The sequence below is a fragment of the Dipodomys ordii genome, unplaced genomic scaffold, assembly GCF_000151885.1.
Source record: "Dipodomys ordii isolate 6190 unplaced genomic scaffold, Dord_2.0 Scaffold31, whole genome shotgun sequence".
Lineage (NCBI taxonomy): Eukaryota > Metazoa > Chordata > Mammalia > Rodentia > Heteromyidae > Dipodomys > Dipodomys ordii.
Window position 1 is genome coordinate 9425467 of NW_012267247.1, and position 22045 is coordinate 9447511.

The 22045-nt window shown below is 44.8% G+C and overlaps 1 pseudogene; it reads right to left on the reverse strand.

Annotated features, from left to right (window-relative positions):
• LOC105985711 overlaps positions 1-21603 on the reverse strand; it is a 30631-nt pseudogene extending 9028 nt beyond the window's left edge.
• Between the last annotated feature and the right edge of the window lie 442 nt (positions 21604-22045).

A 22045-nucleotide genomic window follows, 5' to 3' on the forward strand; every position in this document is an offset into this window, starting at 1 on the left:
AAGATCACTGAAAGGACTCTGTGATAGCCATCTCTTTCCTCCCTCCTTCCTACCCCCACTTTGCCAACCTGGTGGCTTCTCATGGGAGGGGCTTACAGTGGGGTCTTCAACTTAGCTTTAGGCCAGGCCCAGAGCAACAAGGGCAATTGTGGAGCAACTGTGGATTAAGATATCAATAAGAACTGAGCCCCAGAGGCTTATGCGAGTATAGTCTTCGCTACTCAGAAGGCTGAGATCTGGAGGATCAAAGTTTGAGGTCAGTTAGGGCAAGAAAAGTCCACAAGCCTCTATCTCCAAAATAACCAGTTAAAAAACCAGGCTGGAGGTATGGTTCAGGCAAGAAAGCTGAATATGAGAATATGAGGCTCTGACTTCAAAAGCCAGTACCACCAAAATAAGAAGCATTGATAAAAACCAGTGGCTCAAAGCACTCCCCACTTTCAACCCTCCTAGATCTTACAACAAAGCTCTCCATGCTACTACCTCAGTAGAAAACAGGCAAGCTACCCATTGCCATCTTTTGTGCTTACTGTAAGAAGAAAGTTCCCCGTCACACTATAAGTAATGGGCCTATGTCACTGTTCAGTATTAATCTGTTCACACAAAACTAAAAATTAGGAAAAACATTAGAAAAACCCTGTATCTCTACCAATGAAAGACAAATCCACCCTAATACAAAGGACTCCCTGCGGCCATGGGGACATTTCCCAGCTGCCTCAGTCCTTGGTTCAAGTGGGTCTGGACCGAAATGACTCATGCCGACTTGTAAACCTCAAACCAATCCACTGTTTTGTTCCTCTGAAGTACAAAGCAAAATAGTTTCAGCTGGGCTCCCAACAGCTCAGCAGGCATGATACAGAACCAGAAGCATCATCCTTGGGGGGTGAGGGCCATCTCTGCTTCCCTGTCAGGTCACACATGGAGGAATGGACTCAGCGGCTCATAGCTGGACTGTGCTCAAGTCCTCTTCTTTGACAGATGAGTCATTTTTCATTGGGTATTGGGAGTTTGAAGCCTCTGGGACTTGTGGCCTAGAGCCCGCGAAGTGCCCTCCTCATTCACCCATCCTTCCCCCCCTCCCCAAACCCCTTCCCTAAAAACTATGGGACACAGTCTTGGAATAAAGATCTGAATTATAAGAGAGAAATCTGGCAGTCTGACCCTACTGGGTCCTCCAGGGTGACATAGTGCTAGGATCAGGAATGTCCTCCAAAGGATACATGGTTTCCAGCATGGTGCTATTAGGAGAATGCATCTGAGGCCTTCTACTCACTGTGGCCATGCCCTCAAAGGGGGATAATGGGACCCCAGCATCTCCCTCTATCTCTTTTTACTTATGTCTAGGAGCCACTTTGTTAAACTACTCATTCCCATGACAATGTGCTGGCCCTCCCCCCCACCTCTGCCCTCCAGTTCTATAAGCAATGTGTCTGCCCTATCAGGGACTAAGGGACTAGACTCTAAGCCATTAAATAAACTTTCCCTCTTCATTAATTGATTATCTCCGGTATTTTGTTACAATGACAGAAAGCTGACTAATACACACAGCTACGCACGCAGAAGAGACCACAGTAATTCTTCAGCCTTTGGACAAACGTTTGGACTACTGGGATTGAGAACCAGTCCCAGGCTGGAAGAACCAATAGAGGTCCAATTCTACCATGAACCCTGTCTGTGAAAGGAATTCTCTGAATACCTTGGCCAAATAAACAAAGGAGGCCTTTGTTCAGGCTAAGTAAGCTAAAGTAACCGGCTGGAAAATCAAAACAGAGACTCACAGAAGTTGCTCTCTGAAATCTAGCTTTTTATCTGACCTTCCTAGAAATCAGGATTAGAAAGACAGCAGCTAACTTTCCTAAACAAACCAGTGTTTGGCATGTTAATGAAGTTCTCTCCCTTGATCCTGTCATAACAATTACCTGGAATAACCTGATGCTAACCAATCAGTTGTTTTTCTGTTCATCCAGCTCCTTACAAGGATAAGATTCTGAAATGACCCATCTTTTTGCTCTTTGTTTCTACTTTCTCTAGCTTTTCTCTGTCTGTAAAACACAAAGTCCCTTTCCTAGCTCATTGAAACTCACTCTTTTTTCTTCCCCTCCTTCCCCAACAAAATGGTAAGTTGCCTGATTCTAGAATTACAAAAAAGCCAATTTTGTCATTAGCCCTGTGGGATTCTGTGATACCTGGGGCTGTTAGACTCAGGAAATGAAATCTAGGCTTCCTTGGGCAGAGGTACCTGATCTCACCAATAAAGGGTTACCTTCCAACGCACCTAATTATAATAGAGACAGCCAATCAGAGAACAGTTCAAGGCATAACAACCCTTAAACTCAGAGCCACTGAGGGAAACTGAGACAGACACACTAAGAAAGACTATGAAGGATTAGAAATGTAGTTTAGTGGTAAAGTGCTTGTTAAACATGCATGAAGCCCCAGGTTTGATTACTCAGTACCACATAAACAGAAAAATCAAGAAGGGGCACTGTGGCTTCAGTGATAAGGTGCTAGCCTTAAGCAAAAGCTCAAGGACAGTGCCCAGGCCCCGAGTTCAAGCTCCAGGATTGGCAAATAACTAACTAACTAAATAAATAAAGCAGATTTGGCTACTTGCTCAAAAGCCAATACTTGAGATTTTGGGAGAAAGGAATTTGGTTTTTTCAAGTAAGGTGTTATGAATTTAGATCCACCTCAAGGAACTCAAGTATAGAAAAGGAATTTTACAGGGAGAGAAAAGAGGTACAGAGAGAAAACAGGAAAGAAGGACATTGCTGAGTTGATGGGTCTTTGTCAGCAAGTGCATGTGTCTCCTTTTTTACTTTCGGGATGGGATATCCTAACTGACTTTGATCTCCTGGAGTTTATTCCTGTATTTTTTTTTAAGCAGACATCTTACTTTTCTGCAAGTTAAACCTCACAGCAGAGGGTGGATGGTATGGCTCAGTGGCGGAGAGCTTGCCTCATAGGCATAAGGCTCTGAGTTCTATCTACCAACACTAGAAAAAGAAAAGAAACCAAGATCCAAGCAGGGCATGTGCTACTGGACTGCAGAGAGAAGGGATGTAATTCTGTGCCATTATTAACACAGAGTGCTTTTATGATTTGTGAATTATATCACAATATCTATTACAGAAGAAAAGAGTATATAACCAGATTACCACTTATTTTGTTTTTCCAAGACAAACAGCCTCAGGATTAAGTTAGTGGCCTATAATAAAACTGCATGATTACCAGGACTGCAGTAAGGAAGTTTGCTTTTACTTAAGGAAAATAAGTCAGGAGGTAACTTGTTCAGACCTAGTTTCATAGTTCCTGAGAACTAACAAGGACTCAGGCTTCTGCTCTCCTTCTTCTGTACTATCCAACAGCCACTGTTAAGGTCAATTCCTAGTTTAAGATGGCCACTGACTGAGCTGGATATAGTGGCAAATACCTATAATTCCAACAATTGGGAATCCAAGAAAGGAGGATCATGAAATGGAGGCCACCTTGGGGGACATAATAAGGTTAGGCCAGCCTCTTCTCAAAAATATAGATAGGCGAGAGAAGGATAGGTGAGGGATAAACTTGAGCTATTAATAAAAAGGAATTATCCAGATAGCTGCTGGAACCACCCTGGTTCCAGATAGCTGGAGGGAGAGAGGGGAATTATAAAAGGCACAAAGCCTATAACCTGTACTTTTATCGCATTGGTTAAAATGTAATCTCATGGTCTTACTTTGCCACAAGGGAAGATGGGACATGTAGTGTTTTATCTGGGCACACTTCTGCTTTGTCTAACTGAAAAGAGGATATGCTTTTTTTTTTTTTTTTGGGTCCGGTTGTGGGGCCTGAACTCTGGGCCTGGGTGCTGTCCTTCAGCTCTTCAGCTCAAGGCTAGCACTCTACCACTTGAGCCACAGCGCCACTTCCGGCTTTTTTCTTTTTGCTTATGTGGTGCTGGGGAATTGAACTCAGGGCCTCATGCATTGCAAGGCAAGCGCTCTACCACTGAGCCACCTTCCCAGCCCCTGAAAAGAGGATTTGTAACTAAAGAAGCCAGAGAAACGAAGAATCAATTAAATTCAGGTCTGCCATTGTCTCCCCCCCACCCCCCTTCTCGGTTGTGGGGCCTGAACTGGGTGCTGTCCCTCAGCTCTTCTACCACTAGAGCCAGTGCTTATGTGGTGCTGAGGAATCAAACCCAGGGCTTCATGCATGCAAGGCAAGTACTCTACCACGGAACCACCTTCCCAGACCCCTGCCATTGTTTTAAAGTGTTGATTTTAAATTTTAATGCTTATTTTATTTTATTTTATTTTTTTGTCGGTCGTGGGGCTTGAACTCTGGGCCTGGGCGCTGTCCCTCAGCTCTTCAGCTCAAGGCGAGCGCTCTACCACTTGAGCTACAGTGCCATTTCCGGTTTTTCTGGTGGTTTATTGGAGATAGGAGTCTCACGGTCTCTCCTGCCTGGGCTGGCTTTGAACTGCGATCCTCAGATCTCAGCCTCCTGAGTAGCTAGGATTACAGGCGTGAGCCACCAGCTTAATGCTTATTTTAATACCTTACAAAACAGAATGTGGAAGAGGCTTCATTTAAGGTGACAGGGCAGACAGTGAAACACCAAGGTCTAGGGGGAATGAGGAAGCATGTCAAAGCCAGGATATGGGCCAGAAAGGACATAGATATGATTTTATTTTTTCTTATGGGTTCGGTCATGGGGCCTGAACTCTGGGCCTGGGTGCTGTCCCTCAGCTCTTCAGCTCAAGGCTAGAATGTTACCACTTGAGCCATAGCACCACTTCCGGCTTTTTTTCCCCCTGCTTATGTGGTGCTGAGGAATCGAACCCAGGGCCTCATGCATGCAGGGCAAGCGCTCTACCACTGAGCCACCTTCCCAGCCCCACAGGACACAGATATGAAAACCAGGGCTCAAACTTTTCTGAGATAAAAATTTAAACTATGGTGCAAGAAACAGCCAATCAGTAGATTCCACAAAATAGTTTCTTTTTATTATTGTTATTATTATTATTTGTTGTTGTTGTTGGTCGTGGGGCTTGAACTCTGGGCTTGGGTGCTATCCCTCAGTTCTTCAGCTCAAGGTGAGCACTCTACCACTTGAGCCACAGCGCCACTTCCTCCCTGAGCTTCTTTTTGCTCAAGGATAGCACTCTACCACTTATGCCACAGTGTCACATTCTGCTTTTTCTGTTTATGTGGTACTGAGGAATCAAACCCAGGGCTTCATGCATGCTAGGCAAGCACTCTACCACTAAGCCCATAGTGTCTCCCTTGAACCCATGTCCTAACAAGCCTTTGTTTCGACTATCCTCCTTTCTTGTTAAATTCTCTTACCAGCCTGTGACCTGGACTCCAAACCTTCACAATACTGAACGTTACTGCAGGCTGGACATTCTGCCAGTGGTGGTGGATCTGCCAGATTGGAGCAATGGTTATATGCAAGAGACCTTAGCCAGACACCTTTCTCCTGACCATGATTTTGCAGGTGTCATTCATCTGAAACAGCATTAGTTTAAAAGGTAACCCTTGCTGAATCACCCAGAGGTGCTGAGTGGGATACACAAAATCTTGGAAAATATATGAAACACAAAGCTCACCAAGAGGTCTCAGCGTGCATCTACCATTGTGTCACTCCCCATACAGACTTCACCGCCCCACTGCTCCAGCGCTGTGGAGCAGATGTGGTAGAGACCAGCCACTGAGTCATGGCCTGTTTCTTATTGTGTCCTGTATTTGCATTTTCTTTTAATGTAAACCAAATGAGCTGCCAACGATGGATGCAATTTGTCCACTGAAGGAATAAGGACCAAAAAAAGCTAATAATTACTCACTCCGACCTGAGTCCAGTAACCACGTCATCTTCACTTCCGGCAGGGCAAGAGCCATTCGCATTATTATTAATGACGTCTCTGAAAGAAGCCTTGGGCAGAAAACTGTGGCTGAGGAGAACATGAAAACAGGAGGTTGGGCAGCTGCCTCTCTTGGGCCTGAGGTGCATGTGAATGGCTGGAAAGTAGGAATGGGGCTGGGGTGGGGGTCAGAAATGCTTATGCGCACATGCCCAGAGATGGGGACAGGTGCATGCCTCGAGGGGTTAAGTGTGTTGACTGGGGTCTGGCCTATCTCTATAGGGTCCTAAGTGTCCCCTTTGCATTCAGACTCTTTTTTCATTTTCAAAAGACAAGGTTATTATATAAGCCAGGTGCAGGTGGCTCATGCTTGTAATCCTAGCTACTCAGGAGGCTGAGATCTAAAGAACTTGGTTTGAAACCCCTGAGGTAGGAAAGTCACCAAAAAGCCAGAAGTGGAGCTGTGGCTCAAGTGGTAGAGTTCTAGCCTTGAGCAAAAAAAGCTCAGGGACAGCATCCAGGCTCTGAGTTCAATTCTTGGGACTGGCACAGAAAATACATGAAGTTATTATAGAGCTTCCTTTGTAGTATCACTCCGGGGCTGGCAAACTAATCCTCTTTTGGTCTGGGAGTTGATACTTTCCTAGTGTTAGGTTCTGGAATCAGATAAGCCAGCCGAGTTCAATTTTCTGCTCCAGGTGATTATTGTATTCCAAAACACAATGGCTGAACATCATTTTGATTAGATCTGATTTCAGTGAGGCCCCCATCAGCAAACCTTCTACTCCATGTGGCTTTACCTAGTGATTGGAGTGGTCTGGGGGTGGCAAGACAGCTTTCCTGCACACCTGGAAGCTTGGGGAGAATGGCTGGAAGGCTGCATTCTTTGGAATCTCTGCAGTCCAGTAGATAGATTTCTAACACGATTACTCAAATCTCCAAGAGATGGGAGATAGTTTCAAAAATGGGCCGTTAGTCAAGAGTTCTAACGATGTGTTTATTTGCCTATTATTTACTTTCTGTGGAGATCAGGCTGTTCCCGGGCTCAAAGTTACTCCTCATTGTATAGAATGGTAGCTTTCAGGCTTTGATTGACACCGAGTGACTCCATTTTATAAAACAGCAGGTTGCTGCTCCATTTTGAGTCAAATGTTGAGGCAGGATGACTCTGCATCTTGTTTGTACAAGGAAACAGCTCTGTTTGTCAGGCACAAACCATGTAAGACTAATAGAAGACTTTGACTTATAAATGTATCCACTAAACTCATGGATTTATTAAGAGCTTATCAGAACAATCAGGCTCAAGAGTCTATCCTACAGATTGGATCAAGGAATGATACAGCTTCCATATCTGGATCATATAGAAGGAGAGGCACCTGTCATTGAGGTACAATGACACTTACACACTCATCATGAGACCAACCAAGGTGCGTGCTATGGGTGGATAGGTAACAAATTTCCAACTCTGTCCCTGGGGCTTCAACTCAATACAAGCCTTTCTGCTTGATATAACCCATTTAAATCAGCCTGTCCATCTGGGACTAATAAGCTTGGAATCAGCTCTGAGCCTTAATCATTATGTTTTGACACCACCTGGCCTCACAGCTTGGGACTAGACTCCTTACATTCATATCTTATATGTTCATTTGTAGTGACTCTCTTTGTCTCAGTAATCAGCTCCTCGCTCCTGCCTTCAGCAAGCCCTCTTTGGATGCTACAGCCTATCTAACTCTTCCTTAAGCTATTCTGTAGCCTATTATCATTGTGAAGTAGCATGTGTGATCTGAGAGTTCATATTAGTAATTAAGATAGGAGTAAAAGCACAGAAATGGAGGGACAAAGGGTGAACAAATTCAGTGGTGGTACTCACTAGACACTATTGAAAATGAACTATACCACTGTGGGTTGGGACAGGAGGGAAAAACTGAGAGCAAGGGAAGGGGTGACAAAATGGAATGTTCATTTTTGGAAAATGTTCATTTTGTCCAGAAAGGAATGTACTCGTTACCTTACTTATCTAACTATAACCCCTCTGTACATCAGCTTTATGACACTAACAATTCTTTTTAAAGATAGGAATAAAAGAATCTGCTGCAAATGGCTCACCACTATCAAATGACATTAGTAGTACTTGGTAGATTCATATCAATGAGATTGATGTAGCTTTTGTTATTCAATAAATTCTGATGTTTTGGAAAGACACAAGTGTGTCCTCTAGGCTTCTAACATAAATTGTTCATGATACTTGCCCTACTTTATCCTCAACTTAAAAGGAACATTTGGGGCAGTGTGAAACATTGAAAAACGGTCCCAATTCTCCAATATTTCCCTACATCCACAACCTCCCAATGTGACTTTCAGTTCCTCCCATCATAAGATAGTGGCTGAGTAAAGGATGGAGCTCAGTGTTGGTACAGTACTTGCTCTGCATGAATAAGATCCTTGGTTCTATGCCAAGAAGAGGGGGAAAAAAGGTGCCACCTATTTCCCCGTCTCCTGACTCAGCATTTATCTTGTGGCCAACAAAAAGCAGCAGGAAAGGCTTCATCTCCAACCTAGTCTTCAAGATTCCTCTCAGCTTCCTATCTGTCCCCCTTCCTCCCTGTGAGGGCCACAAGGATCTCCTAGGGCGAGGTTTTTGGAAAATTGAGAAAGTAAGTGGCTATGTCAGATGCTCCACTCTGCTGCCCCTCTTTGGACACTGGTCATTTCCTACCTTTTACTGTGATGAAATCTTCCTTCTAACTTGCAGATCTGCGGATGGTAGAGCCTCTGAAAGCCTGTCCCAAGATCGCATTGTACTTTATTGGAAATGAGAAGCCTGGAGTATGAGAAGCAGAAAAATGGCTTGATATATGTTTTTAAAAATTTATTATTGTTATAAAGGTTATGTACAGAGGGGCTACAGTTACATAAGTCACGTAACGAGTATTTTTCTTTTTGGACATGTTACCCCTTCCCTCATTCTCTCCCAGTATTTCCCTCTCCTGTCCCCACCCAAGGATTCTCATTCTTGAAGCTCCCTGTGAATTCTTCCCAAGTTCAGTGTGTGAGGACTGAGATTCTCCTCTCAAATGCTTCCACCCCTGGGGGGGGGTCATCTTGTGGCTGTTATACAGACCATCAAACCCTGTCTCCCTAGTTCCCCTATTCTTCTCTTCTGTCCTTATCTCCCAGCTTCTCCTGGGAGGCAAGGTTTTTTTGTGGGTCTATGCCTGTGTGTGCTTGGGTTAATCTGGGTGAGGGAGAATGCGTCAGTGGGTCTGCCACACCTGGAGGGAAGAGTGTTTGCCTGCAAAGGGATGTCTGCATCGTGGATCCTTATCTGAAGATGTAAGAAGTCAGCTACTTAAGGCTTCTGGGAGCTACCAGAGCCCCCATTCAGTTATGAGTCACATTTCCCAGGATGAGCTCAGGGCTAGTTCCCAGGCTATAGGAAACCCACCTGTCATGGCCTCAAGGGTGCTGATGAGCTGTGAGTTGGTGGCTAAGATGGTCAAGAATCCTTGATCACATCAAACAGGGCCATCCTCCAGGGGTAGCAGGGCAGCAGGAGGGGTGAGCAGGCCCTGTATCTGTGTCTTGGGTTTGGACAACACTGGTCAGTTACAGCAAGATGATTGAGTGGTGGGGTCATTCAGTGTTGCCCATCCTGGTTCTGGTTCTGCTGGGCCCACAGCAATATCCTCCTGGGGTTTAGCATGAGCTCCCTGGGCCCAATTTTAGAACATCACTTTTTCTGCCCTCCACTCAGCTGTCACAGACAGATGGGTTGGAAAGGTCTCCCTTCTCATAAAGTCACCCTCTTCTTGCCCTAAAAAGAAAATCCCAGCAGTAACCAAGTTGGGTTACAGATATGCATTACAGCAAAGATCTCCTTTTTAGCTCACTTCCAATGGATTGCACATTTACATATGAGATTCAGTGAAGCCAGTTGTATGAGAGACTGAGGGGCTCTGTTATTACAACTGCAACAGAAGGGTGGCCAGCTAGGGTCCATGACTCATGCATGTGATCCTAGCTACTCAGGAGGCTGGGATCGGAGGAGTACCGTTTGAAGCCAGACTGAGCAGAAAAGTCCATGAGACTCTAATCTCCAATTAACCACCAAAAAGCCAGAAATGGAGCTGTAGATCAAGTGATAGACAGACAGCCTTGAGTGAAAAAGCACTGAGACAGTAGCATATAGGCCCCAAGTTCAAGCCCCAGTACCGGCATACACACGGTATATATGTCTTGCTATAATGGGAAAAACAAATTAAAAACATTCTTAGGAAAGATTTAGTCTTGCTGACATTTCATCGGGCTGAAGATGGAAGTCTTGCTACTTTGGTCCCATAGTCCTTCTGCTGGCAGGATGCCCTAATTGCAAGCAAAGTACTGGGCTTAGGCGTTACCATAGGAACATATACAGCTTTATGGCAGGTGCCCATTTGCTGGCTGGCATCCTTCCACCCAGGGATGTGAGGCGATAGAGTTCTTTGCTTTGATGTGGCTTACTCCCCCTGCAGAAGGACTAGTGGAGCTCACACTGCTTCTGGAAGGACCAGAAAAAAAAAATCTAGTCTCTTCCTACCTTGGGAGGCATGGATTTTTTTTATTTTTTTTTACTTCTGTCTTCAGGAGAAAAAAAAAGAAAAAGAAAAGAGGGGAAAAAAACACCCAAGAGCTTGAGAAAAACAAACAACAAGAGGGTCAGGGGGAAGTGGGTGCTGATGTGGACACCTGACTCACTGCCCAGCAGGAGGTCCACTTGGAGTAGAAAGACCCAGCCAGCACTTTCCTTGCTCAGCTCTGAAATCACAAACAAGCCCTTGGCTAGAGTCCTAATGAGCTTCTGACGAGTCCAGGCTGCCCTTCTGACACAGAAAACACAATTAGACATGCACAGGTGGCTTGTGAAATGCCAGGCTGGGCACTGGAGCTCCTCACAAATCCTCCTCCCTCTACCATCGGCTTTCTCAGGAAAGCAGAGCTCAGTGGGAGTGAGAATGGCATAAAAAAGAAAAAAAATTCAGAGAAGCCATTAGAGTCCTGGTTTCAAGCCCCTGGCTGAGCAGCAAAAGAAGAGGGGGTGGGGAGACAGAGAGAGAGACAGAGAGAGACAGAGACAGAAAGACAGAGAGAGACAGAGACAGAGAGACAGAGAGTATTTAATGGTACTGACACATGTTATCTCTCTTTGTTTTTCTATCTTAAAGGAGCTGAAATGCACCAAAATCCCAGGATCAATGCTTTCAGGTGAAGAAATGACAGGAAAATGTATTACCATTAAACTCAAAGTGCCAAATCTATCAGCCTATGACTTCGGGAAAATTACTGAGTCTTGGGGCCTCTGTCTTGCCACCTGTAAAAGGAGGGTAATAATAGAATCCTTCCCCCTCAACACATACTTATGGTGGTTAAATGACTTACTGCAGACAAATCCCTTAGCCTCAGGTGTAGAGCTGAGTTAGGACTCATTCAACATCAGTTATTGTTAAAAGAATACTCTTTGTACTTTTTAGTCCCTTTAAGGTTCCATTTTTGGATGCTCAGGCAGAAACTGGCTGTGAAAACACAGTCTTTGCCCTCACAGAGCCTGGGGACAGCTGGGACAATGAGAAACCCATTCTGGGCCGGCTTGGATCTCCACTTGAGCATATGGCACCAAACAGGCAGCTGTGAATGGTTGTCAGGGTCTGTTTGTTCCTTCTCATTTTTTGTCGGCTTCTTCCCTTAGGTGGTGGAGGAAGGGCTGATGTGGAAGGCTACAGACAGCAAGCCTATATCGCTGGTTCCATTGAGGCTATCATAAAGAAATGAAATCTCGTTGGGTGTAACAGCACAAACTGGTAATCCCAGCTACCAAAAGGCAATATAGAAAAATAAAATTTAAAAGATGTGAAATCTGCATTCTTCTTGTCACTACTTAAAACATGTTATTTTCTAGGGAGATGAGATTAGACAGGATGGTTTTACGCATGATGACAAAATTCCACCCAAGTTAACTTTGACAAAAGTAAGCAAGCAAAATCCTAAAAAAAGAAACTTTATTTTCTTATAGGATAAGGGAGAACAAAGGTGGGTCTTGCTAGCTTCAACCATAGACCTAGGTATCCAGTTCTCTGTCCTTTTCTCCCCTCCCCTCTTCTTCCCTTTCCTCTTCTTTTTCTCCTTGCTTTTCTTCCCCACATCTTAATTCTAGCTGTTTTTCCCCCCTCAGCTCTTATCCGTGGTTTTGATTTCCTGGCTTTCAATATCTGCAGTCAACATGGTCTGAAAACATCAAATGGAAAATCCCAGAAATAAATAATCTATAAGTTTCAAGTTGTATGTCACTCTGAGTGGCATGATAAAATATCTCATTGTCCCTTTCCATGTCTCCTGGGAATTGAGTCATCCATTTGTCCAGAGTTTCCACACTGTATATGCTACCTTCCTGTTAGTCACTTGGTAACCTTCTTAGTTATCAGTTTAATGTTACAGTATTGGAACAAGTATTGTGTTCAAGTAACCTGTTGTTTTTTTTTGTTTTTTGGTCAGTCGTGGGTCTTGAACTCTGGGCTTAGGCGCTGTCCCTGTGCTCTTCAGCTCAAGGCGAGTGCTCTACCTCTTAAGCCACAGCGCCACTTCCGGTTTTCTAGTGGTTTATTGGAGATAAGGGTCTCATGGACTTTCCTGCCTGGGCTGGCTTTGAACTGAGATCCTCAGATCTCAGCCTCCTGAGTAGCTAGGATTACAGGCGTGAGCCACTGGCACCCAGCTTACGTAATCTGCATTTTATGCAATAATAGCTCCACAGTGCAAGAGCAGTAATGCTGGCAAACTTGTTACATTGTACTGTTCTGATTGTTCTACTTTATTATTAGTTAGTACTGGTAATTTCTTATCATTCCTAATTTACAAATTGAGTAATAGCTTTTATATGCAGGATAAGAAGAGAACCAGCATATTTAGGATTTGGTACTACCCATGTTTCTATGCATCCACTAGGGATATTGGATTTTTGACCAATCAGGTGCTGGTGGCTCACGCCTGTAATCCTAGCTAATCAGGAGGCTGAGATCTGAGGATCACAGTTCAAAGCCAGCCCGGGCAGGAAAGCCCATGAGATTGTTACCTCTAATTAACCACCAAAAAACAAGAAGTGGAGCTGTGGCTCAAAGTGGTAGAATGCTAGCCTTGAGCAAAAGAGCTCAAGGACAGTGCCTGGGCCCTAAGTTAAAAAAAAAAAAAGAGGGTGGGAGGGACTTCTTGTAAACCTTGCTTTAAATTAACAACATATGTGGGGCTGGGAAGGTGGCTCAGTGGTAGAGCGCTTGCCTTGCATGCATGAGGCCCTGGGTTCGATTCCTCAGCACCACATAAACAAAAAGAAAAAAGCCAGAAGTGGCGCTGTGGCTCAAGTGGTAGAGCACTAGCCTTGAGCTGAAGAGCTGAGGGACAGCGCCCAGGGCCAGAGTTCAGACCCCATGACCAGACCCAAAAATAAATAAATAAATAAATAAATAAATTAACAACATATGGGCTGGGAAGGTGGCTCAGTGGTAGAGTGCTTGCCTTGCATGCATGAGGCCCTGGGTTTGATTCCTCAGCACTACATAAGCAGAAAAAGCTGGAACTGGTGCTGTGGCTCAAGTGGTAGAGCACTAGCCTTAAGCTGAAGAGCCTGAGGGGCAGCGTCCAGGCCCAGAGTTCAGGCCCCACGACTGACAAAAAAACCAAAAACCAAAAAATACAATATATGGTCCTCTAAGCTCAGAAAATGGAGCCATTTTAAACTCATTTGCCAAAAGACTTGTTAGCATCTCTTTTTAAGTAATACTGTAGCAGTTTAAAATATGATTTAGTTTTGTTCTATTTTAAGTGCTTTAACTAATTTCCAAACAAGGTGGACTAGGAACAAATAATAGAGCTATGTGTGGGAGCACAAAGGAGCTATTTGGGGAGCCTTTCCTGGTCTGGTGATCAGTAACTATGCAAGACCAGGTGCCCTGAGACCTGACTGCTTCTAGGCTTCATGGAGCATTAAAAAAAAAGAAACAAGGAAATGAGGTAGATAGAAGTCAGCTAATTCTGGGAACTGAGCTGAGATTACTGTACATGGGGACTGGTTGGATCATTGCTTCTTTCTTGAGTTACTTTTGGCCTTCTTGTCTTTCCTTGCTATTTTCCTTGCTATTTGCTTCCTGTGATTGCTGTTAATAAGCTTCCACCAACTGCTGGCTTACACAATTCTGAGTTGTTGTTAGCCAGTTCTGGAGGCCTGGAGTACAAGGGTCCTTCCTGCCTCTTCCAGACTCGGATGGTTACATGTGTTCTTTGGCTAGTGGCCCCATCATTCGACTCTCTGCCTCTTTCTCCCCGTAGCCTTCTTCTCTTTTTCTGTCTCTCCTCTTCTTCTGTCTGCTACAAGGGCACTTGTCATTGAATTTAGGGGACCCGCATAGCTGATTCTCATCTCAAGATCTTTCAATTGTATCTCTTAAGACCCTTTTTTCCACACTCTTAGGTCACACTCTTAGTTTCTGAGATATCACAATTCAGCCACCTATACCTTCTTAGAGCCAATGTTTTTTTTTTTTTTCCTTTGTGATGCTGGGGATTGAACCCAGGACTACATTTATACTATATAAGCAATGTACTATTGAGCATCCCAACCACAGAGCTTCAACCCTTAACCTACATGGGCTCAGGGTTCTGATTGCACTGGTATACTTTGATCTAGCTGTGTTTCAGATTTGGCCAAATACCATCTTCTAATGGCTCTTCCTAGAGATGACCTCCGTTGAGCCAGAGCTGACATTCCTAAACTCCTAGGCACAACTTCTCTAGGGCCAAAGGGCCCAGATTTGTAGGGATCATTTACAATTCATATTCCAGTTCAGCGGGCCTGGGACAGGACTCAGGTTTCTCCATTTCCGACAAGCTCCCGTGTGTTACCACACCATGAACAGCAACCTCTGGTGCAGATGAGAAACATCCAAAGTCCCAGTCCTGCCAATCCCAATCAGGAGGACCTTTATTTCCTGCTAAAGGAAGCAGCACTCTCTGAACATATGCAGAGACATGGTTGGCAGCCCCTGAGGAGGGAGGGAGGCCAGGTGACACTTTATGGGCTCCTTTGTGGGCAGGCAAGCCACTCCCCTCTCCTTGAGAATTTCAATAGATCCAATAGCTTTTCAGGACATATCTGCAAGTCTCCCAAACTCTTCCCTCCTTCCATGTCCTTGCACTTTCTCTCCTGACCTCTGGGGAAGGTTCCATTCAGGCACTCAGACCTGGTCATATCAGCTTCCTATAAACTGGAAGTAGCACAAGGCTGCCCAAGAGTATTTGCTGAGGATTGCCCTGATAAGGACATAGACATTCTCAGCCAGTCAGCCAGACCTGGTGTCCACAGGACAGTCAGCCTGAGACAACAGGACAATGAAGATTGTGCTGCCTATGTCAAGTGGCTCCCAGCAAATGGTCCCATTCCTCAGCTGTGTGCAAGCAGAGTTATCCATTCCAGTCAACAGCACAGGGGAAGAGAAGTAGAATCTCTGGGGGAGAAGAGGGGTTGCCTATACCAGGCCAGCTCTGCATGGAACAAAGAAGGTGGCCAGGAGAGAGGAGTTGTGAATGTCATAGAGGATCGTGATGGCCACATCCCCATCAGGGCTTTTTTCTAAAACAAGAACAAACAAACAAAACCAAAAAAATGTGGCAGGTATGAGATCTTACCTGCAGGCACTTCCAAACTGTGCCCTGCATGTTTTTCCATTCAGAGATTGCTCAGGCAACCATGAAGAGAGCTTAATTTATCATATTGAAAGAGCCATATATCCCTTCCAGTGTGGACCGAAAGCCTGACGTTCATTGGAATAGTGGCCATCCATGTTATTGCCAAACAATCTCTGATTCCCTTAGATGGAAGTCAGACTCCAGGAGCACACATTTATTCATGACTTCAGCATTCACGGCTCCCTCTGGACTTTCCCCAGGGTGAGTGACCAGTCGGAAGTGCCTTGCCCAATGTCATTGATGCAGATGATGACCTTTCCAGGAATGTTTCCAAACCAGGCATCTGTGGACGGCTCACCTCAACCCTACACTGCTCCCGCTGCCCATCTTCAAGAAGGAAGTGACTATTTTAGGCTTGAGGAGAGACATGGAAGGAATTTCCCCAAGGGCCCCTGAATCTGATCTGGAGTGGAAGGAGAGCTGTACCCTACTGGAAGGCACAGTGGCCCTGTCCATCCAACCCATCTTTGGTAGCAGTTGCAGAGATGGAGACCAATTCCACAAAAGGAATTACTTATGGAAATAATGAATGCCCTGTCACAGAAGGTATACAAGAAGAGGATGGATGAGGAGTTATCTCTATTTACTCCCTCCTGGGAGATATAAAGAAGTGGACCATGGCCTTAAAGAACCTAAAAGGGGCTGGGAAGGTGGCTCATTGGTAGAGCGCTTGCCTTGCATGCTCGAGGTCCTGGGTTCGATTCCTCAGCACCACATAAGCAAAAGAGAAAAAAGTCAGAAGTGGCACTGTGGCTCAAGTGGTAGAGCGCTCGCCTTGAGCTGAAGAGCTGAGGGACAGCGCCCAGGCCCAGAGTTCAGGCCCCACGACCGGACCCAAAAAAAAAAAAAAAAAAAAAAAGAACCTAAAAGGCCTTAAAAACCTCCAGAGGCAGGATAGTACAAGTGACTACTAAAGACATGTCTGGTGGCCATGACCCCAGCTTCCCCAGCAGTCTTGTTTCCTTTGAGAAGGTTTTATGTCTCAGCATCACTTGGCCATAGTGGCTGTGGTCATATCCTGTCCTGTCTCAAAGGATCATCAAAGACCAATTTTTAATAAGCCCAGAGTTGAGGAAAAACAGATCTGGAAGAAAAAAAAAAGTTCTTGAGACGTCTTCTCAACCAATAAAAAGATGTGCATAGTGGAATGTGCTTGTCATCCTAGCTACATGGGAAATGTAAGTAGGAGGATTGTCCAGCTGGTCCTAGCCCTGCCCCTCCTCCCCCACAAAAAGACTCTATTTGAAAAATAATGAAAGTAGAAAGGGTTGGAAGGTGTGTGATTAAAGTAATAGAGCACCTGCCTAGAAAGCCTGTGTTCTAACCCCAGTACTGCAGTAATAAGATTTAATAGCAATGACAATATTTTGGGTTCTTTTCCAAGATTAGATAAATCAGAATTATCTCTGGGAATATCTGGTGGTTAATTGGAGATAAGGGTCTCAGACTTTCCTGCCCGGGCTGGTTTTGAACTGAGATCCTCAGATCTCAGCCCTCCTGAGTAACTAGGATTACAGGTGTGAGCTACTGGTGCCCAGCACTCAGGCCTCACTTTCTGACCCTCTCAAGAGCTTCTAGAAACCTTCATGCAGCATGTTTAAATTTTTCAATGTCAACTTTTATATCAAGCCCTATATACCTATAGAGAATGTCATAGGTCCAAAGCTACCAGCTCAGCAAATTTGGACAAAGTAAACAACCTGTGAAATCAGAACCCAGATCAAAAACAGAACTCAGTGCCTGAGTAGCTTCCCAGAACCCCTCATGTGCTACCACCATCTGGAGTTCTAGATTGGTGGTTGTTTTCTTTCTTTTTTTTTTTTTTTTAACTTTTCGTGAACAGGGCCATGTATATGCATTGTTTTTGTTGTTGACCATACTGGGGTTTGAACTCAGGGCCTTATCTCACTCATCTTACTTGCTCAGCCAATGCTCTACCACTTGAGACACACTCCAGCTTAGCTTTTTGCTGGTTATTTTGGAGATGGAGTCTCACATTCTTGCTGTCACTCCCTGCCTGTACACAGGACATTCAACAAGCCCCTGTTCCTGATCTAGGGTCTGGGAGAATAATTCAGACCCAACCTAAGTGAGCAAGTCGATTGGTTGAGAAAACTTCCATGCAATTCTCTCTCTTTAAACCTGAAATCAGGTCTGGAGAACAAAGCCAGACTCTGATTGTTATATTGGGTGTGTTGGGGCGCTTTGGCTACTCCAGGTTGTTATTTCTTGGTTTAGGTTCCCCAGATGACCCCACTTACAGTATCTAACCTTGGTTCCCTGCCTTTGAATTTGAAATCACCCTTATTTTGTCTAACTGGGTCAGGCTTGATGCAGCCGAGGAGAGGGCTATTTGTATTGGCTGCTTTGCTCTGCTAAGTGGTATGCACAGACTCAGCATCTGAAATCCAATTTAACATAAATCTTGACATTTGGACCAAGGCAAATGGGCTTTATTCAAAGCTGAGCAGTCTATTCCTCAAACCAGAGAAGCAAACAATAGCTGACATATTGTTCAGTCACACCCATTCTCATTACAGAAGAGACCTCCATGCTATGACATTTTTCAAAGTGCCACAAATTTTTTAGAAAGAATTCCTCCCCCCTCCTTTAAAAAAATACAGAAACGAAAGGGATGAAGGTATTCATTGTATTTATTAGTGGTATAGACTGGATCAATTCCTGAATGTCATGTATTCTGCTCCTTCCCTGCCAGGTCTGTCATGAGGATGAGGTCATGGTGGAAGTCTTTGGCAAGTGGCAAAGGAATAGAGTTATGGATCATGCATGCCTCACATGGCACTGTGCCCCATAGCTAGGACAACTTTCTGCAGGCCCCAGGCTCTCCCCTCACCAGCCCCCCTCCCCTCCATACCCGCCCCTTTCCTTGTAAGGGCTTCTCAACATTCAGGTGGCAATTGAAATGCCACCTTCCTGGGGAAGACCTGGCCTGTCCTTCCTTGTTGCAGTCTCTGCCCTACGTTCTCCTGTGCTCCTGATCCTGTCTGAAAGTGTCCCATGAGTGTTCCCAACAGTGTCAGCTCCATGAACATGGCATGGGACTTTGTTTGCCTTGTGAGACTGCAGCGCAGTTTGGCTTGGATAGCAAAGGAGAAGTGATAAGCTAAGGAATTAATGTATTCAGTATTATCTAAGTTACCTGGTAAAGTGCCTTGAGGCTCTAAGTCCTTACGTACTTGGAAGAGTGTTTGGGGACAGTGCCTAGAGCCCCTAGGTTCCCTAAATATCCACAGATGTAGGGGTAGGGGCATGCACTGCTTGTCATCTCTGACAAACAGAGATGGTCCCTAAGCACCTACCTGGACCAGTACATAGGGCAGTGCCTAAAGGCCCTAGGGATCTTAAATATGTGCAGGTGCGGGGACAACACTAGAATCCCTGAGGATCAATGGTACCAGTGTCTGGAGTCAGGCCATTATGAAGGGTCATGCCTGAGAGGCTCTGGGGTTACTAAGTACCTGGAGAAGATGTATGGAAATGTTCCTGTAAGACCCTGCCTTCCCTCAGTACCTGAAACAGATGTCACAAAGGTCCTAAGAAGCTTGCAGATTAGTTAAGAAAGGAGGAATTTCCAGTTGTCAAATAGCTTGCACTGATAACAAGAGTTGTCAGGTCACAGTAGCTAGGAAGCAAAGTTAGAGTGATACCCACCAATGGAGACATGGTTATTTTCTCTTCAGGAGAACATGGATGGCCTCACTGTCATAACCTCTGGTGTGATCTTGGGGAGCACAGCTCGGCCTGGCTTTCTAATTCTTTTCCAGGGGACAACCCAGTGTTGTCCCCAGTCACTCTTTGGTGGCAGCTCCCTGTCCATCTCTGCTCAGAGACCTGGCTCTGAGCTGATGTTCACAGTGTAACCTTGGCCCTTCTGATGCTAGAGTCCAGACTCTGGGCATCTCTGACTGGCCAGGTCCAGTTGGATTCAGCACACAAATCAGTGCTCTGCGAGGTCTGTGGCAAGGCTAGGACCACTGATGGCAGGAGGATGTTACAGAGACAGCAGTACTTGAGTTGCCTTGTGGTTTTGTGCAAGTTGAACCTGTTTTTGACAGCTTTTCTTTTCTCTCCCATTGTCTCCTAGCAGTTCTCTGGAAGCACTTCTGTGCACGTCTGTCAGCTAAGAAACCCTTAAGCATCTATGTTTAACAGGGATCTTGATTCTCATGTTCAAAGGAAGCTTTGAGTGACAAATTGAAAAACCTGCCTGGCTGAGTCTAAGAAAATAATGCTTACGATTTGCACTAAGTACTTTAAATTGAGGCTTTAAAAATAAAGCTATGTTTTTTCTATCTATCTATCTATCTATCCATCCATCCATCCATCTATCTACCTACCTATCTATCTATCTATCTATCATCTACCTACCTATCTACCTATCTATCTACCTGGATTTAACTAATTAAAGACATCTGAACAGAGAGGAATGACATCTTGCTAATGGCTTTTTGCTTAGATAGGTTGCTGGTCCCCAACAGAATGGAGTTTTCCTCAGCATCTCAGAATGGCCAAACAGGAAGAAGATGCTTCAAGAGCCAAACTGATCCTGTCTCTCTGTCAGAACTTGGTCCTCACCTGCCCAGCACTCCTGTCCCTTAGGCTCCTGTGGAAGGAGAGTATGGGGAGGAGGAGAAGGAAAGAATACTTTGAATGGCAGTGATAACCATCCCAAATGAAGTGAGGATAGCACATGTACCAGCAGCCCCTATGCTCTTGAGAGATGATGCTCCTCTGTCCTGTTCTTCTATTTTCGTTCTTGCAAGTCTTCATTTCAAGGCTCACCTGCTCCACCAGGAGATGCTCTCAGGCTGCAGAGGGGGAGGTAAGGTCAGCAATCAGCCATAGTTCTTGTGGATTTTTTTTCTTTCCCAGAAACCCTGCCATTTTCATTTTATGTGCATGGCTCAGTCTCGTGGGCTGTCTCTTCCCTCTTCAGTGGAATGCAAGGTCATTGATGGAGCTGGACATGGCAGATGGGGAATAAGCAGTGACTATGTAAGGCCTCCCACACTGGGACAGGCAAGAGGACAGTGCTCAACATCACTAGCTGTCCTGTGATGGGTGCTGACCAGAGTTAAGATCATTCTCTGTCTCTGTCTGTCTGTCTGTCTGTCTGCCTGCCTCTTTCTCTCTTTCACATACACACACACACACACTCACATACACACCCCTCTGGCACCTAGTAGCATTACTGGAGGGATTCTAAGGAGAACATTTTAGACTAGTACAGCATCGTCATGTAAATTCCAGGAGGCCCACTGCTTCCTAGAGGAGAAAGGATATTTGCAAGAATTTTTGCCTCTGAAAAAGACAAGCTTCAAGTCTTCTAAAAGTGAACCTAAGTGAACAGGTGACCAGGGAGGTGGGGCTTTACCCACAGTTATATGGAGAGTTTCTGTTCTCCCCTAGAAAGACTGGAGGTTCGTGGCCACTATTCTGTAAGTCTCTGGGTCCACAAGTACAAACAGGCATGCTCTATTGTGATATGGCTCAGTGAAAACCAGTCATTTGGCGGAGACTGCAGGGGCACATATCATGGTAGAAGTCAGGCCTGAACTACGTGTTGCGTGGACTAAGCTACAAAAGTTAAAGTCAGGTTGGAAGAGGGGTACCAGCTCCCTGCTCACATGTGGTCCTGGATAAAGATTTTATTGACACTTACTCAGAAGAGGCCTTAGAAACTAAACAACACGTCTTCTTTTCCTGATGTATAAATAGATCCAGAGAAGTTAATAATAGTCACTACCATCACTATCACAGCCAACACCACCACTACCACCACCACCTCCATCATCATCATTATCCACATCTTTTCCACTACCATCATCATCACCATCATTGTCACCATCATCACTATCATCACCAGCAACATCACCATTACCACCACCACCATCATTATCACCCTTAGCAACATCATCACCACCACCACCATCTCCATCATCGCCTTCATCACCACCACCATCATCATCACTATGATTCATCATCACCACCACTACCATGATCACTATCATGTCATCACCACCAGCATCAGCACCACCAGCACCAGTACTATCATAATCATTGTTCCCATGATCAGCATACTATCATCATAATGGTTATTATCATTGCCATCATCACCATTATCAGCATTATCAATTACTTTATCACCATCATGACACCGTCATCTTCTTCATCACCGTCACCACTGCTAACAATTGTTAAATGTTAGCAAACATACATACTATTTTCCAGGCATAGTGCTGAGTACTTTCCTACGTTAATTCAATCCATCCTCACTGAGACCTCCCTGTGAGGAAGATGTGATTATTATTCCAAATGGAGCAATGAAGAAATTAGTTTTCTTGCCAAAGGAAAGTTTGTTTATTATCCAAAAAGAATATGTATGAATGGAACTCACGGCTGGCCAA